This window comes from Lissotriton vulgaris, chromosome 10, assembly GCF_964263255.1.
Source record: "Lissotriton vulgaris chromosome 10, aLisVul1.2, whole genome shotgun sequence".
Taxonomy (NCBI): domain Eukaryota; kingdom Metazoa; phylum Chordata; class Amphibia; order Caudata; family Salamandridae; genus Lissotriton; species Lissotriton vulgaris.
This window is the reverse complement of record NC_141698.1, coordinates 535402814-535417040: the sequence shown is the minus strand read 5'-3', so window position 1 is coordinate 535417040 and position 14227 is coordinate 535402814. Positions and strand designations below refer to the sequence as shown.

General features: G+C 47.5%; 26 non-coding genes across 26 annotated transcripts; all 26 read right to left on the bottom strand.

Moving 5' to 3' along the window:
- Nucleotides 1-36: 36 nt before the first annotated feature.
- On the bottom strand, nt 37-148 carry TRNAL-CAA (transfer RNA leucine (anticodon CAA)). The gene is made up of 2 exons: nt 111-148; nt 37-82 (listed from the first exon to the last, which is right to left on the bottom strand). It is a non-coding gene; the product is annotated as a tRNA-Leu (tRNA).
- Nucleotides 149-442: 294 nt separating this feature from the next.
- TRNAV-AAC (transfer RNA valine (anticodon AAC)) lies at nt 443-515 on the bottom strand. The gene has a single exon. It is a non-coding gene; the product is annotated as a tRNA-Val (tRNA).
- A 385-nt stretch (nt 516-900) lies between these two features.
- TRNAP-AGG (transfer RNA proline (anticodon AGG)) lies at nt 901-972 on the bottom strand. Its single transcript has one exon. It is a non-coding gene; the product is annotated as a tRNA-Pro (tRNA).
- A 406-nt stretch (nt 973-1378) lies between these two features.
- Nucleotides 1379-1451, bottom strand: TRNAV-UAC (transfer RNA valine (anticodon UAC)). Its single transcript has one exon. It is a non-coding gene; the product is annotated as a tRNA-Val (tRNA).
- A 384-nt stretch (nt 1452-1835) lies between these two features.
- TRNAP-CGG (transfer RNA proline (anticodon CGG)) lies at nt 1836-1907 on the bottom strand. The gene has a single exon. It is a non-coding gene; the product is annotated as a tRNA-Pro (tRNA).
- Nucleotides 1908-2833: 926 nt separating this feature from the next.
- TRNAL-CAA (transfer RNA leucine (anticodon CAA)) lies at nt 2834-2945 on the bottom strand. Its single transcript has 2 exons — nt 2908-2945; nt 2834-2879 (listed from the first exon to the last, which is right to left on the bottom strand). It is a non-coding gene; the product is annotated as a tRNA-Leu (tRNA).
- Nucleotides 2946-3239: 294 nt separating this feature from the next.
- Nucleotides 3240-3312, bottom strand: TRNAV-AAC (transfer RNA valine (anticodon AAC)). The gene has a single exon. It is a non-coding gene; the product is annotated as a tRNA-Val (tRNA).
- A 385-nt stretch (nt 3313-3697) lies between these two features.
- On the bottom strand, nt 3698-3769 carry TRNAP-AGG (transfer RNA proline (anticodon AGG)). The gene has a single exon. It is a non-coding gene; the product is annotated as a tRNA-Pro (tRNA).
- Nucleotides 3770-4175: 406 nt separating this feature from the next.
- On the bottom strand, nt 4176-4248 carry TRNAV-UAC (transfer RNA valine (anticodon UAC)). Its single transcript has one exon. It is a non-coding gene; the product is annotated as a tRNA-Val (tRNA).
- A 384-nt stretch (nt 4249-4632) lies between these two features.
- Nucleotides 4633-4704, bottom strand: TRNAP-CGG (transfer RNA proline (anticodon CGG)). The gene has a single exon. It is a non-coding gene; the product is annotated as a tRNA-Pro (tRNA).
- Nucleotides 4705-5630: 926 nt separating this feature from the next.
- On the bottom strand, nt 5631-5742 carry TRNAL-CAA (transfer RNA leucine (anticodon CAA)). Its single transcript has 2 exons — nt 5705-5742; nt 5631-5676 (listed from the first exon to the last, which is right to left on the bottom strand). It is a non-coding gene; the product is annotated as a tRNA-Leu (tRNA).
- Nucleotides 5743-6036: 294 nt separating this feature from the next.
- TRNAV-AAC (transfer RNA valine (anticodon AAC)) lies at nt 6037-6109 on the bottom strand. The gene has a single exon. It is a non-coding gene; the product is annotated as a tRNA-Val (tRNA).
- Nucleotides 6110-6494: 385 nt separating this feature from the next.
- TRNAP-AGG (transfer RNA proline (anticodon AGG)) lies at nt 6495-6566 on the bottom strand. Its single transcript has one exon. It is a non-coding gene; the product is annotated as a tRNA-Pro (tRNA).
- Nucleotides 6567-6972: 406 nt separating this feature from the next.
- TRNAV-UAC (transfer RNA valine (anticodon UAC)) lies at nt 6973-7045 on the bottom strand. Its single transcript has one exon. It is a non-coding gene; the product is annotated as a tRNA-Val (tRNA).
- Nucleotides 7046-7429: 384 nt separating this feature from the next.
- TRNAP-CGG (transfer RNA proline (anticodon CGG)) lies at nt 7430-7501 on the bottom strand. Its single transcript has one exon. It is a non-coding gene; the product is annotated as a tRNA-Pro (tRNA).
- A 926-nt stretch (nt 7502-8427) lies between these two features.
- TRNAL-CAA (transfer RNA leucine (anticodon CAA)) lies at nt 8428-8539 on the bottom strand. Its single transcript has 2 exons — nt 8502-8539; nt 8428-8473 (listed from the first exon to the last, which is right to left on the bottom strand). It is a non-coding gene; the product is annotated as a tRNA-Leu (tRNA).
- Nucleotides 8540-8833: 294 nt separating this feature from the next.
- TRNAV-AAC (transfer RNA valine (anticodon AAC)) lies at nt 8834-8906 on the bottom strand. The gene has a single exon. It is a non-coding gene; the product is annotated as a tRNA-Val (tRNA).
- A 385-nt stretch (nt 8907-9291) lies between these two features.
- TRNAP-AGG (transfer RNA proline (anticodon AGG)) lies at nt 9292-9363 on the bottom strand. The gene has a single exon. It is a non-coding gene; the product is annotated as a tRNA-Pro (tRNA).
- A 406-nt stretch (nt 9364-9769) lies between these two features.
- On the bottom strand, nt 9770-9842 carry TRNAV-UAC (transfer RNA valine (anticodon UAC)). The gene has a single exon. It is a non-coding gene; the product is annotated as a tRNA-Val (tRNA).
- A 384-nt stretch (nt 9843-10226) lies between these two features.
- TRNAP-CGG (transfer RNA proline (anticodon CGG)) lies at nt 10227-10298 on the bottom strand. The gene has a single exon. It is a non-coding gene; the product is annotated as a tRNA-Pro (tRNA).
- A 926-nt stretch (nt 10299-11224) lies between these two features.
- Nucleotides 11225-11336, bottom strand: TRNAL-CAA (transfer RNA leucine (anticodon CAA)). The gene is made up of 2 exons: nt 11299-11336; nt 11225-11270 (listed from the first exon to the last, which is right to left on the bottom strand). It is a non-coding gene; the product is annotated as a tRNA-Leu (tRNA).
- Nucleotides 11337-11630: 294 nt separating this feature from the next.
- TRNAV-AAC (transfer RNA valine (anticodon AAC)) lies at nt 11631-11703 on the bottom strand. Its single transcript has one exon. It is a non-coding gene; the product is annotated as a tRNA-Val (tRNA).
- Nucleotides 11704-12088: 385 nt separating this feature from the next.
- On the bottom strand, nt 12089-12160 carry TRNAP-AGG (transfer RNA proline (anticodon AGG)). The gene has a single exon. It is a non-coding gene; the product is annotated as a tRNA-Pro (tRNA).
- Nucleotides 12161-12566: 406 nt separating this feature from the next.
- On the bottom strand, nt 12567-12639 carry TRNAV-UAC (transfer RNA valine (anticodon UAC)). The gene has a single exon. It is a non-coding gene; the product is annotated as a tRNA-Val (tRNA).
- A 384-nt stretch (nt 12640-13023) lies between these two features.
- Nucleotides 13024-13095, bottom strand: TRNAP-CGG (transfer RNA proline (anticodon CGG)). Its single transcript has one exon. It is a non-coding gene; the product is annotated as a tRNA-Pro (tRNA).
- A 926-nt stretch (nt 13096-14021) lies between these two features.
- On the bottom strand, nt 14022-14133 carry TRNAL-CAA (transfer RNA leucine (anticodon CAA)). Its single transcript has 2 exons — nt 14096-14133; nt 14022-14067 (listed from the first exon to the last, which is right to left on the bottom strand). It is a non-coding gene; the product is annotated as a tRNA-Leu (tRNA).
- Between the last annotated feature and the right edge of the window lie 94 nt (nt 14134-14227).

The following is a 14227-nucleotide window of genomic DNA, read 5'->3' as shown; positions in this document are numbered from 1 at the left end:
CAAAAATTTGGAAGACTTAAGGGTGTAAAAGGGACCTGTCAGAAGTGGGATTTGAACCCACGCCTCCATGAGGAGACCAGAAGGCTCAGCATCACTGAAGATCAAGCTCTCTTGAGTCTGGCGCCTTAGACCACTCGGCCATCCTGACGGCTCAGGGTGTGCTTAGTTCTGACTTTTCTGTCTGCACCTGCCAACGTTTCCACTCACAACGTTCACAGCAATGTCACAGGTGTAAAGGCCCCAACAATACAACATAGCTTATACAAAATAAAAATAGGCCCAAGAACAACCCCCAGATGATGGATGGAGATAACTTTGTTTCGTCTGCAAAGGTAAAGAATGTTTTTCACGGCTCACTGTGTTCAAAGACCACCTCTTCTTAAACTTGCATTGAGATAATAAGGTTTTAGAGTGTGCACTAAAAAAAGCACCCAATGCACAGTGTTTCTGCCCGGTCTCGAACCGGGGACCTTTCGCGTGTTAGGCGAACGTGATGACCACTACACTACAGAAACTACCTTGATGCTGTCTACTGTTAGAGGAAAGTTTCTCTCAAGTCTTCACCCTACTTCTATTCTGCTCTATCAGCAGCGGCTCAGAATGTGCAGAACAAGTGTGAAAACCTCAGAGATATCATCCAACATGCTTGCAATTACACGTATTCAAAACTCACTTGTGCAGGCATCGACAGGCAAATATCTGATGCCTAAATGCCAGCGAGTACAGCTTGGGAAAGCATCACCTGGGACACACTGAGACTAAGCAGGTAGGCAGATAAAGCATGGTGATCCATTTTTCTTCTGAGGTTAGAAATATGTTGTGCAACAATGCACCCAGTATAATGAGAAATAGTCAGGCATAGTCCATTTTTAGTAGGATTTGTATGTTAACCTCTAAAAAGGGCTCGTCCGGGATTTGAACCCGGGACCTCTCGCACCCTAAGCGAGAATCATACCCCTAGACCAACGAGCCATGCAAGAGTCACCTCTGACACGGCTCCAGGGGTTAGTGGCAGCTAGCCAGTACATGCTGCTCTGTTCTGCAATATGATTGCTGTCTTTTCCATGACCGTCATCAAACAAGAAATTAAAAAGCCTCTGTCCTTCAGACAGTTTGTTTGCTTTAAGTGTCTGCTCGTGGTGAGGACAAGAGAAGCATTTCTTCTCTCATGCCTTGCTTTCATGAAGTAGGCCCACCCTACAGAGCAAAGTGCGAGCAAGCGAATGGCGCAAGCTATCGTCACTTCTCTTTTCGAGCTGTCACTGAGATCTCTGGAGCACACTACGTCAGGCTGGTGAGGAATAGACAGCCTCTATTATCTCAGCTTTCCTATAAAGTGAGCCAGTAAATGCAAACACTGTGAAAAACAGCAAGCTGCTGTTTCTGCCCGGTCTCGAACCAGGGACCTTTCGCGTGTAAGGCGAACGTGATAACCACTACACTACAGAAACAGACACTACCTCAGGAATCTTGTTGGCATGTATTGGGTTGGAATGCACCGACTAAGGGCCAACGTCCTTGAAGCTCAAAGTTGGGCTCTCCTTACCCGGTCTCTCTTTCTTTGGAAGACAGGAATGAGGACCGCTTTTTTTCCAATAGGCGATTTTGAAACCATATCCTGAAATTACACTAGAAAAACACTTTGCATGTAATGTTCCTACACTGCTGGTCCTGCCCAGAAAAGCAGTTGCAACGAAGTCCTGCACTCCTTTATCAGGTCAAAAGTGGAAAATAGCGTGCAGGGTAAGGAACCTTCTCGACATACACAGCGTCTTATAGCATTGAAAAGAAGAAAGGCTCCTATATGACAAGCAGCCTGAAAACTTCCACAGGATGGGCTCGTCCGGGATTTGAACCCGGGACCTCTCGCACCCGAAGCGAGAATCATACCCCTAGACCAACGAGCCTGAGTGGCCAGGAGACATTTTGAACAATTACTGAAGCGTCTTTCAGAAAACAGCAGGGCTATTTGGCTCGTCTCCCTATAAGTGAGCCACACAAAGTCATGTTTTCTCTCAAGTGGTTGTTTTTTCACTCCAGCAAGGAAGGGGGAAGCCAATCTCCTATCGGCCAGTGAGCAGTAAAAAGATGAGAACAGCAAGCACTTTCTGGCACTTGCACTCCTCTGCAAGTCCTGAACCCTTGCTCCATAGACTTCCACACCAGAAGCAACGAAGGGCCCACCATTTCTTGCGCCTGAGAAAGAGGTGTTTGATATTTGGATTCAAACGCGCTCGCTCAGCGCTCGATCAGGCTCGATCAGGCGAGATTTAAATGAGTGGCTCACAGGCCTGAAACATTCACCTGGTAGACCCAGAGTGGCTGACTTCCCAGTATGGCCATTGCTGGGCGAGTCTCCTCCTTTCCTCCTGCCTCAATCTAGAATTGGCTGCAAATCACAAGAGGGAGTGCAATGTCCGTGTGTAGTGCCTACTCCCAGCTACCTCTCTGTCTTCCTTATGTAAATTAGAATTTGCAAGGGGGGACCATTGGCAATCTGCTCCTCCCACATAACCAGGAAGCCCTGTTGAACATGTCTGCCTGTGTTGTTGCAGGGACAGTGCCTTCTCTGCCCAAAAGGTGGCAGGAGAGCCTCACAACAAATGATGGGATCAACTGCTTATTTCGAAACCCAGCATGGCAGTTACTGTGATGGAGTGCAAATGTAATGGAAGGTGTGCCTGAGGTGTCCCTTTCAGAAATACATGGAATTGTGATTGAGGGCCCAGCCTGGTGGATTTCTCTTTATTTACTACAGGTTCCTGCAAATATTGTGGTGTGTGTGGGGAATGCACTGCAAAAATTTGGAAGACTTAAGGGTGTAAAAGGGACCTGTCAGAAGTGGGATTTGAACCCACGCCTCCATGAGGAGACCAGAAGGCTCAGCATCACTGAAGATCAAGCTCTCTTGAGTCTGGCGCCTTAGACCACTCGGCCATCCTGACGGCTCAGGGTGTGCTTAGTTCTGACTTTTCTGTCTGCACCTGCCAACGTTTCCACTCACAACGTTCACAGCAATGTCACAGGTGTAAAGGCCCCAACAATACAACATAGCTTATACAAAATAAAAATAGGCCCAAGAACAACCCCCAGATGATGGATGGAGATAACTTTGTTTCGTCTGCAAAGGTAAAGAATGTTTTTCACGGCTCACTGTGTTCAAAGACCACCTCTTCTTAAACTTGCATTGAGATAATAAGGTTTTAGAGTGTGCACTAAAAAAAGCACCCAATGCACAGTGTTTCTGCCCGGTCTCGAACCGGGGACCTTTCGCGTGTTAGGCGAACGTGATGACCACTACACTACAGAAACTACCTTGATGCTGTCTACTGTTAGAGGAAAGTTTCTCTCAAGTCTTCACCCTACTTCTATTCTGCTCTATCAGCAGCGGCTCAGAATGTGCAGAACAAGTGTGAAAACCTCAGAGATATCATCCAACATGCTTGCAATTACACGTATTCAAAACTCACTTGTGCAGGCATCGACAGGCAAATATCTGATGCCTAAATGCCAGCGAGTACAGCTTGGGAAAGCATCACCTGGGACACACTGAGACTAAGCAGGTAGGCAGATAAAGCATGGTGATCCATTTTTCTTCTGAGGTTAGAAATATGTTGTGCAACAATGCACCCAGTATAATGAGAAATAGTCAGGCATAGTCCATTTTTAGTAGGATTTGTATGTTAACCTCTAAAAAGGGCTCGTCCGGGATTTGAACCCGGGACCTCTCGCACCCTAAGCGAGAATCATACCCCTAGACCAACGAGCCACGCAAGAGTCACCTCTGACACGGCTCCAGGGGTTAGTGGCAGCTAGCCAGTACATGCTGCTCTGTTCTGCAATATGATTGCTGTCTTTTCCATGACCGTCATCAAACAAGAAATTAAAAAGCCTCTGTCCTTCAGACAGTTTGTTTGCTGTAAGTGTCTGCTCGTGGTGAGGACAAGAGAAGCATTTCTTCTCTCATGCCTTGCTTTCATGAAGTAGGCCCACCCTACAGAGCAAAGTGCGAGCAAGCGAATGGCGCAAGCTATCGTCACTTCTCTTTTCGAGCTGTCACTGAGATCTCTGGAGCACACTACGTCAGGCTGGTGAGGAATAGACAGCCTCTATTATCTCAGCTTTCCTATAAAGTGAGCCAGTAAATGCAAACACTGTGAAAAACAGCAAGCTGCTGTTTCTGCCCGGTCTCGAACCAGGGACCTTTCGCGTGTAAGGCGAACGTGATAACCACTACACTACAGAAACAGACACTACCTCAGGAATCTTGTTGGCATGTATTGGGTTGGAATGCACCGACTAAGGGCCAACGTCCTTGAAGCTCAAAGTTGGGCTCTCCTTACCCGGTCTCTCTTTCTTTGGAAGACAGGAATGAGGACCGCTTTTTTTCCAATAGGCGATTTTGAAACCATATCCTGAAATTACACTAGAAAAACACTTTGCATGTAATGTTCCTACACTGCTGGTCCTGCCCAGAAAAGCAGTTGCAACGAAGTCCTGCACTCCTTTATCAGGTCAAAAGTGGAAAATAGCGTGCAGGGTAAGGAACCTTCTCGACATACACAGCGTCTTATAGCATTGAAAAGAAGAAAGGCTCCTATATGACAAGCAGCCTGAAAACTTCCACAGGATGGGCTCGTCCGGGATTTGAACCCGGGACCTCTCGCACCCGAAGCGAGAATCATACCCCTAGACCAACGAGCCTGAGTGGCCAGGAGACATTTTGAACAATTACTGAAGCGTCTTTCAGAAAACAGCAGGGCTATTTGGCTCGTCTCCCTATAAGTGAGCCACACAAAGTCATGTTTTCTCTCAAGTGGTTGTTTTTTCACTCCAGCAAGGAAGGGGGAAGCCAATCTCCTATCGGCCAGTGAGCAGTAAAAAGATGAGAACAGCAAGCACTTTCTGGCACTTGCACTCCTCTGCAAGTCCTGAACCCTTGCTCCATAGACTTCCACACCAGAAGCAACGAAGGGCCCACCATTTCTTGCGCCTGAGAAAGAGGTGTTTGATATTTGGATTCAAACGCGCTCGCTCAGCGCTCGATCAGGCTCGATCAGGCGAGATTTAAATGAGTGGCTCACAGGCCTGAAACATTCACCTGGTAGACCCAGAGTGGCTGACTTCCCAGTATGGCCATTGCTGGGCGAGTCTCCTCCTTTCCTCCTGCCTCAATCTAGAATTGGCTGCAAATCACAAGAGGGAGTGCAATGTCCGTGTGTAGTGCCTACTCCCAGCTACCTCTCTGTCTTCCTTATGTAAATTAGAATTTGCAAGGGGGGACCATTGGCAATCTGCTCCTCCCACATAACCAGGAAGCCCTGTTGAACATGTCTGCCTGTGTTGTTGCAGGGACAGTGCCTTCTCTGCCCAAAAGGTGGCAGGAGAGCCTCACAACAAATGATGGGATCAACTGCTTATTTCGAAACCCAGCATGGCAGTTACTGTGATGGAGTGCAAATGTAATGGAAGGTGTGCCTGAGGTGTCCCTTTCAGAAATACATGGAATTGTGATTGAGGGCCCAGCCTGGTGGATTTCTCTTTATTTACTACAGGTTCCTGCAAATATTGTGGTGTGTGTGGGGAATGCACTGCAAAAATTTGGAAGACTTAAGGGTGTAAAAGGGACCTGTCAGAAGTGGGATTTGAACCCACGCCTCCATGAGGAGACCAGAAGGCTCAGCATCACTGAAGATCAAGCTCTCTTGAGTCTGGCGCCTTAGACCACTCGGCCATCCTGACGGCTCAGGGTGTGCTTAGTTCTGACTTTTCTGTCTGCACCTGCCAACGTTTCCACTCACAACGTTCACAGCAATGTCACAGGTGTAAAGGCCCCAACAATACAACATAGCTTATACAAAATAAAAATAGGCCCAAGAACAACCCCCAGATGATGGATGGAGATAACTTTGTTTCGTCTGCAAAGGTAAAGAATGTTTTTCACGGCTCACTGTGTTCAAAGACCACCTCTTCTTAAACTTGCATTGAGATAATAAGGTTTTAGAGTGTGCACTAAAAAAAGCACCCAATGCACAGTGTTTCTGCCCGGTCTCGAACCGGGGACCTTTCGCGTGTTAGGCGAACGTGATGACCACTACACTACAGAAACTACCTTGATGCTGTCTACTGTTAGAGGAAAGTTTCTCTCAAGTCTTCACCCTACTTCTATTCTGCTCTATCAGCAGCGGCTCAGAATGTGCAGAACAAGTGTGAAAACCTCAGAGATATCATCCAACATGCTTGCAATTACACGTATTCAAAACTCACTTGTGCAGGCATCGACAGGCAAATATCTGATGCCTAAATGCCAGCGAGTACAGCTTGGGAAAGCATCACCTGGGACACACTGAGACTAAGCAGGTAGGCAGATAAAGCATGGTGATCCATTTTTCTTCTGAGGTTAGAAATATGTTGTGCAACAATGCACCCAGTATAATGAGAAATAGTCAGGCATAGTCCATTTTTAGTAGGATTTGTATGTTAACCTCTAAAAAGGGCTCGTCCGGGATTTGAACCCGGGACCTCTCGCACCCTAAGCGAGAATCATACCCCTAGACCAACGAGCCACGCAAGAGTCACCTCTGACACGGCTCCAGGGGTTAGTGGCAGCTAGCCAGTACATGCTGCTCTGTTCTGCAATATGATTGCTGTCTTTTCCATGACCGTCATCAAACAAGAAATTAAAAAGCCTCTGTCCTTCAGACAGTTTGTTTGCTGTAAGTGTCTGCTCGTGGTGAGGACAAGAGAAGCATTTCTTCTCTCATGCCTTGCTTTCATGAAGTAGGCCCACCCTACAGAGCAAAGTGCGAGCAAGCGAATGGCGCAAGCTATCGTCACTTCTCTTTTCGAGCTGTCACTGAGATCTCTGGAGCACACTACGTCAGGCTGGTGAGGAATAGACAGCCTCTATTATCTCAGCTTTCCTATAAAGTGAGCCAGTAAATGCAAACACTGTGAAAAACAGCAAGCTGCTGTTTCTGCCCGGTCTCGAACCAGGGACCTTTCGCGTGTAAGGCGAACGTGATAACCACTACACTACAGAAACAGACACTACCTCAGGAATCTTGTTGGCATGTATTGGGTTGGAATGCACCGACTAAGGGCCAACGTCCTTGAAGCTCAAAGTTGGGCTCTCCTTACCCGGTCTCTCTTTCTTTGGAAGACAGGAATGAGGACCGCTTTTTTTCCAATAGGCGATTTTGAAACCATATCCTGAAATTACACTAGAAAAACACTTTGCATGTAATGTTCCTACACTGCTGGTCCTGCCCAGAAAAGCAGTTGCAACGAAGTCCTGCACTCCTTTATCAGGTCAAAAGTGGAAAATAGCGTGCAGGGTAAGGAACCTTCTCGACATACACAGCGTCTTATAGCATTGAAAAGAAGAAAGGCTCCTATATGACAAGCAGCCTGAAAACTTCCACAGGATGGGCTCGTCCGGGATTTGAACCCGGGACCTCTCGCACCCGAAGCGAGAATCATACCCCTAGACCAACGAGCCTGAGTGGCCAGGAGACATTTTGAACAATTACTGAAGCGTCTTTCAGAAAACAGCAGGGCTATTTGGCTCGTCTCCCTATAAGTGAGCCACACAAAGTCATGTTTTCTCTCAAGTGGTTGTTTTTTCACTCCAGCAAGGAAGGGGGAAGCCAATCTCCTATCGGCCAGTGAGCAGTAAAAAGATGAGAACAGCAAGCACTTTCTGGCACTTGCACTCCTCTGCAAGTCCTGAACCCTTGCTCCATAGACTTCCACACCAGAAGCAACGAAGGGCCCACCATTTCTTGCGCCTGAGAAAGAGGTGTTTGATATTTGGATTCAAACGCGCTCGCTCAGCGCTCGATCAGGCTCGATCAGGCGAGATTTAAATGAGTGGCTCACAGGCCTGAAACATTCACCTGGTAGACCCAGAGTGGCTGACTTCCCAGTATGGCCATTGCTGGGCGAGTCTCCTCCTTTCCTCCTGCCTCAATCTAGAATTGGCTGCAAATCACAAGAGGGAGTGCAATGTCCGTGTGTAGTGCCTACTCCCAGCTACCTCTCTGTCTTCCTTATGTAAATTAGAATTTGCAAGGGGGGACCATTGGCAATCTGCTCCTCCCACATAACCAGGAAGCCCTGTTGAACATGTCTGCCTGTGTTGTTGCAGGGACAGTGCCTTCTCTGCCCAAAAGGTGGCAGGAGAGCCTCACAACAAATGATGGGATCAACTGCTTATTTCGAAACCCAGCATGGCAGTTACTGTGATGGAGTGCAAATGTAATGGAAGGTGTGCCTGAGGTGTCCCTTTCAGAAATACATGGAATTGTGATTGAGGGCCCAGCCTGGTGGATTTCTCTTTATTTACTACAGGTTCCTGCAAATATTGTGGTGTGTGTGGGGAATGCACTGCAAAAATTTGGAAGACTTAAGGGTGTAAAAGGGACCTGTCAGAAGTGGGATTTGAACCCACGCCTCCATGAGGAGACCAGAAGGCTCAGCATCACTGAAGATCAAGCTCTCTTGAGTCTGGCGCCTTAGACCACTCGGCCATCCTGACGGCTCAGGGTGTGCTTAGTTCTGACTTTTCTGTCTGCACCTGCCAACGTTTCCACTCACAACGTTCACAGCAATGTCACAGGTGTAAAGGCCCCAACAATACAACATAGCTTATACAAAATAAAAATAGGCCCAAGAACAACCCCCAGATGATGGATGGAGATAACTTTGTTTCGTCTGCAAAGGTAAAGAATGTTTTTCACGGCTCACTGTGTTCAAAGACCACCTCTTCTTAAACTTGCATTGAGATAATAAGGTTTTAGAGTGTGCACTAAAAAAAGCACCCAATGCACAGTGTTTCTGCCCGGTCTCGAACCGGGGACCTTTCGCGTGTTAGGCGAACGTGATGACCACTACACTACAGAAACTACCTTGATGCTGTCTACTGTTAGAGGAAAGTTTCTCTCAAGTCTTCACCCTACTTCTATTCTGCTCTATCAGCAGCGGCTCAGAATGTGCAGAACAAGTGTGAAAACCTCAGAGATATCATCCAACATGCTTGCAATTACACGTATTCAAAGCTCACTTGTGCAGGCATCGACAGGCAAATATCTGATGCCTAAATGCCAGCGAGTACAGCTTGGGAAAGCATCACCTGGGACACACTGAGACTAAGCAGGTAGGCAGATAAAGCATGGTGATCCATTTTTCTTCTGAGGTTAGAAATATGTTGTGCAACAATGCACCCAGTATAATGAGAAATAGTCAGGCATAGTCCATTTTTAGTAGGATTTGTATGTTAACCTCTAAAAAGGGCTCGTCCGGGATTTGAACCCGGGACCTCTCGCACCCTAAGCGAGAATCATACCCCTAGACCAACGAGCCACGCAAGAGTCACCTCTGACACGGCTCCAGGGGTTAGTGGCAGCTAGCCAGTACATGCTGCTCTGTTCTGCAATATGATTGCTGTCTTTTCCATGACCGTCATCAAACAAGAAATTAAAAAGCCTCTGTCCTTCAGACAGTTTGTTTGCTTTAAGTGTCTGCTCGTGGTGAGGACAAGAGAAGCATTTCTTCTCTCATGCCTTGCTTTCATGAAGTAGGCCCACCCTACAGAGCAAAGTGCGAGCAAGCGAATGGCGCAAGCTATCGTCACTTCTCTTTTCGAGCTGTCACTGAGATCTCTGGAGCACACTACGTCAGGCTGGTGAGGAATAGACAGCCTCTATTATCTCAGCTTTCCTATAAAGTGAGCCAGTAAATGCAAACACTGTGAAAAACAGCAAGCTGCTGTTTCTGCCCGGTCTCGAACCAGGGACCTTTCGCGTGTAAGGCGAACGTGATAACCACTACACTACAGAAACAGACACTACCTCAGGAATCTTGTTGGCATGTATTGGGTTGGAATGCACCGACTAAGGGCCAACGTCCTTGAAGCTCAAAGTTGGGCTCTCCTTACCCGGTCTCTCTTTCTTTGGAAGACAGGAATGAGGACCGCTTTTTTTCCAATAGGCGATTTTGAAACCATATCCTGAAATTACACTAGAAAAACACTTTGCATGTAATGTTCCTACACTGCTGGTCCTGCCCAGAAAAGCAGTTGCAACGAAGTCCTGCACTCCTTTATCAGGTCAAAAGTGGAAAATAGCGTGCAGGGTAAGGAACCTTCTCGACATACACAGCGTCTTATAGCATTGAAAAGAAGAAAGGCTCCTATATGACAAGCAGCCTGAAAACTTCCACAGGATGGGCTCGTCCGGTATTTGAACCCGGGACCTCTCGCACCCGAAGCGAGAATCATACCCCTAGACCAACGAGCCTGAGTGGCCAGGAGACATTTTGAACAATTACTGAAGCGTCTTTCAGAAAACAGCAGGGCTATTTGGCTCGTCTCCCTATAAGTGAGCCACACAAAGTCATGTTTTCTCTCAAGTGGTTGTTTTTTCACTCCAGCAAGGAAGGGGGAAGCCAATCTCCTATCGGCCAGTGAGCAGTAAAAAGATGAGAACAGCAAGCACTTTCTGGCACTTGCACTCCTCTGCAAGTCCTGAACCCTTGCTCCATAGACTTCCACACCAGAAGCAACGAAGGGCCCACCATTTCTTGCGCCTGAGAAAGAGGTGTTTGATATTTGGATTCAAACGCGCTCGCTCAGCGCTCGATCAGGCGAGATCAGGCGAGATTTAAATGAGTGGCTCACAGGCCTGAAACATTCACCTGGTAGACCCAGAGTGGCTGACTTCCCAGTATGGCCATTGCTGGGCGAGTCTCCTCCTTTCCTCCTGCCTCAATCTAGAATTGGCTGCAAATTACAAGAGGGAGTGCAATGTCCGTGTGTAGTGCCTACTCCCAGCTACCTCTCTGTCTTCCTTATGTAAATTAGAATTTGCAAGGGGGGACCATTGGCAATCTGCTCCTCCCACATAACCAGGAAGCCCTGTTGAACATGTCTGCCTGTGTTGTTGCAGGGACAGTGCCTTCTCTGCCCAAAAGGTGGCAGGAGAGCCTCACAACAAATGATGGGATCAACTGCTTATTTCGAAACCCAGCATGGCAGTTACTGTGATGGAGTGCAAATGTAATGGAAGGTGTGCCTGAGGTGTCCCTTTCAGAAATACATGGAATTGTGATTGAGGGCCCAGCCTGGTGGATTTCTCTTTATTTACTACAGGTTCCTGCAAATATTGTGGTGTGTGTGGGGAATGCACTGCAAAAATTTGGAAGACTTAAGGGTGTAAAAGGGACCTGTCAGAAGTGGGATTTGAACCCACGCCTCCATGAGGAGACCAGAAGGCTCAGCATCACTGAAGATCAAGCTCTCTTGAGTCTGGCGCCTTAGACCACTCGGCCATCCTGACGGCTCAGGGTGTGCTTAGTTCTGACTTTTCTGTCTGCACCTGCCAACGTTTCCACTCACAACGTTCACAGCAATGTCACAGGTGTAAAGGCCCCAACAATACAACATAGCTTATACAAAATAAAAATAGGCCCAAGAACAACCCCCAGATGATGGATGGAGATAACTTTGTTTCGTCTGCAAAGGTAAAGAATGTTTTTCACGGCTCACTGTGTTCAAAGACCACCTCTTCTTAAACTTGCATTGAGATAATAAGGTTTTAGAGTGTGCACTAAAAAAAGCACCCAATGCACAGTGTTTCTGCCCGGTCTCGAACCGGGGACCTTTCGCGTGTTAGGCGAACGTGATGACCACTACACTACAGAAACTACCTTGATGCTGTCTACTGTTAGAGGAAAGTTTCTCTCAAGTCTTCACCCTACTTCTATTCTGCTCTATCAGCAGCGGCTCAGAATGTGCAGAACAAGTGTGAAAACCTCAGAGATATCATCCAACATGCTTGCAATTACACGTATTCAAAACTCACTTGTGCAGGCATCGACAGGCAAATATCTGATGCCTAAATGCCAGCGAGTACAGCTTGGGAAAGCATCACCTGGGACACACTGAGACTAAGCAGGTAGGCAGATAAAGCATGGTGATCCATTTTTCTTCTGAGGTTAGAAATATGTTGTGCAACAATGCACCCAGTATAATGAGAAATAGTCAGGCATAGTCCATTTTTAGTAGGATTTGTATGTTAACCTCTAAAAAGGGCTCGTCCGGGATTTGAACCCGGGACCTCTCGCACCCTAAGCGAGAATCATACCCCTAGACCAACGAGCCACGCAAGAGTCACCTCTGACACGGCTCCAGGGGTTAGTGGCAGCTAGCCAGTACATGCTGCTCTGTTCTGCAATATGATTGCTGTCTTTTCCATGACCGTCATCAAACAAGAAATTAAAAAGCCTCTGTCCTTCAGACAGTTTGTTTGCTTTAAGTGTCTGCTCGTGGTGAGGACAAGAGAAGCATTTCTTCTCTCATGCCTTGCTTTCATGAAGTAGGCCCACCCTACAGAGCAAAGTGCGAGCAAGCGAATGGCGCAAGCTATCGTCACTTCTCTTTTCGAGCTGTCACTGAGATCTCTGGAGCACACTACGTCAGGCTGGTGAGGAATAGACAGCCTCTATTATCTCAGCTTTCCTATAAAGTGAGCCAGTAAATGCAAACACTGTGAAAAACAGCAAGCTGCTGTTTCTGCCCGGTCTCGAACCAGGGACCTTTCGCGTGTAAGGCGAACGTGATAACCACTACACTACAGAAACAGACACTACCTCAGGAATCTTGTTGGCATGTATTGGGTTGGAATGCACCGACTAAGGGCCAACGTCCTTGAAGCTCAAAGTTGGGCTCTCCTTACCCGGTCTCTCTTTCTTTGGAAGACAGGAATGAGGACCGCTTTTTTTCCAATAGGCGATTTTGAAACCATATCCTGAAATTACACTAGAAAAACACTTTGCATGTAATGTTCCTACACTGCTGGTCCTGCCCAGAAAAGCAGTTGCAACGAAGTCCTGCACTCCTTTATCAGGTCAAAAGTGGAAAATAGCGTGCAGGGTAAGGAACCTTCTCGACATACACAGCGTCTTATAGCATTGAAAAGAAGAAAGGCTCCTATATGACAAGCAGCCTGAAAACTTCCACAGGATGGGCTCGTCCGGTATTTGAACCCGGGACCTCTCGCACCCGAAGCGAGAATCATACCCCTAGACCAACGAGCCTGAGTGGCCAGGAGACATTTTGAACAATTACTGAAGCGTCTTTCAGAAAACAGCAGGGCTATTTGGCTCGTCTCCCTATAAGTGAGCCACACAAAGTCATGTTTTCTCTCAAGTGGTTGTTTTTTCACTCCAGCAAGGAAGGGGAAAGCCAATCTCCTATCGGCCAGTGAGCAGTAAAAAGATGAGAACAGCAAGCACTTTCTGGCACTTGCACTCCTCTGCAAGTCCTGAACCCTTGCTCCATAGACTTCCACACCAGAAGCAACGAAGGGCCCACCATTTCTTGCGCCTGAGAAAGAGGTGTTTGATATTTGCATTCAAACGCGCTCGCTCAGCGCTCGATCAGGCTCGATCAGGCGAGATTTAAATGAGTGGCTCACAGGCCTGAAACATTCACCTGGTAGACCCAGAGTGGCTGACTTCCCAGTATGGCCATTGCTGGGCGAGTCTCCTCCTTTCCTCCTGCCTCAATCTAGAATTGGCTGCAAATCACAAGAGGGAGTGCAATGTCCGTGTGTAGTGCCTACTCCCAGCTACCTCTCTGTCTTCCTTATGTAAATTAGAATTTGCAAGGGGGGACCATTGGCAATCTGCTCCTCCCACATAACCAGGAAGCCCTGTTGAACATGTCTGCCTGTGTTGTTGCAGGGACAGTGCCTTCTCTGCCCAAAAGGTGGCAGGAGAGCCTCACAACAAATGATGGGATCAACTGCTTATTTCGAAACCCAGCATGGCAGTTACTGTGATGGAGTGCAAATGTAATGGAAGGTGTGCCTGAGGTGTCCCTTTCAGAAATACATGGAATTGTGATTGAGGGCCCAGCCTGGTGGATTTCTCTTTATTTACTACAGGTTCCTGCAAATATTGTGGTGTGTGTGGGGAATGCACTGCAAAAATTTGGAAGACTTAAGGGTGTAAAAGGGACCTGTCAGAAGTGGGATTTGAACCCACGCCTCCATGAGGAGACCAGAAGGCTCAGCATCACTGAAGATCAAGCTCTCTTGAGTCTGGCGCCTTAGACCACTCGGCCATCCTGACGGCTCAGGGTGTGCTTAGTTCTGACTTTTCTGTCTGCACCTGCCAACGTTTCCACTCACAACGTTCACAGCAATGTCACAGGTGTAAAGGCCCC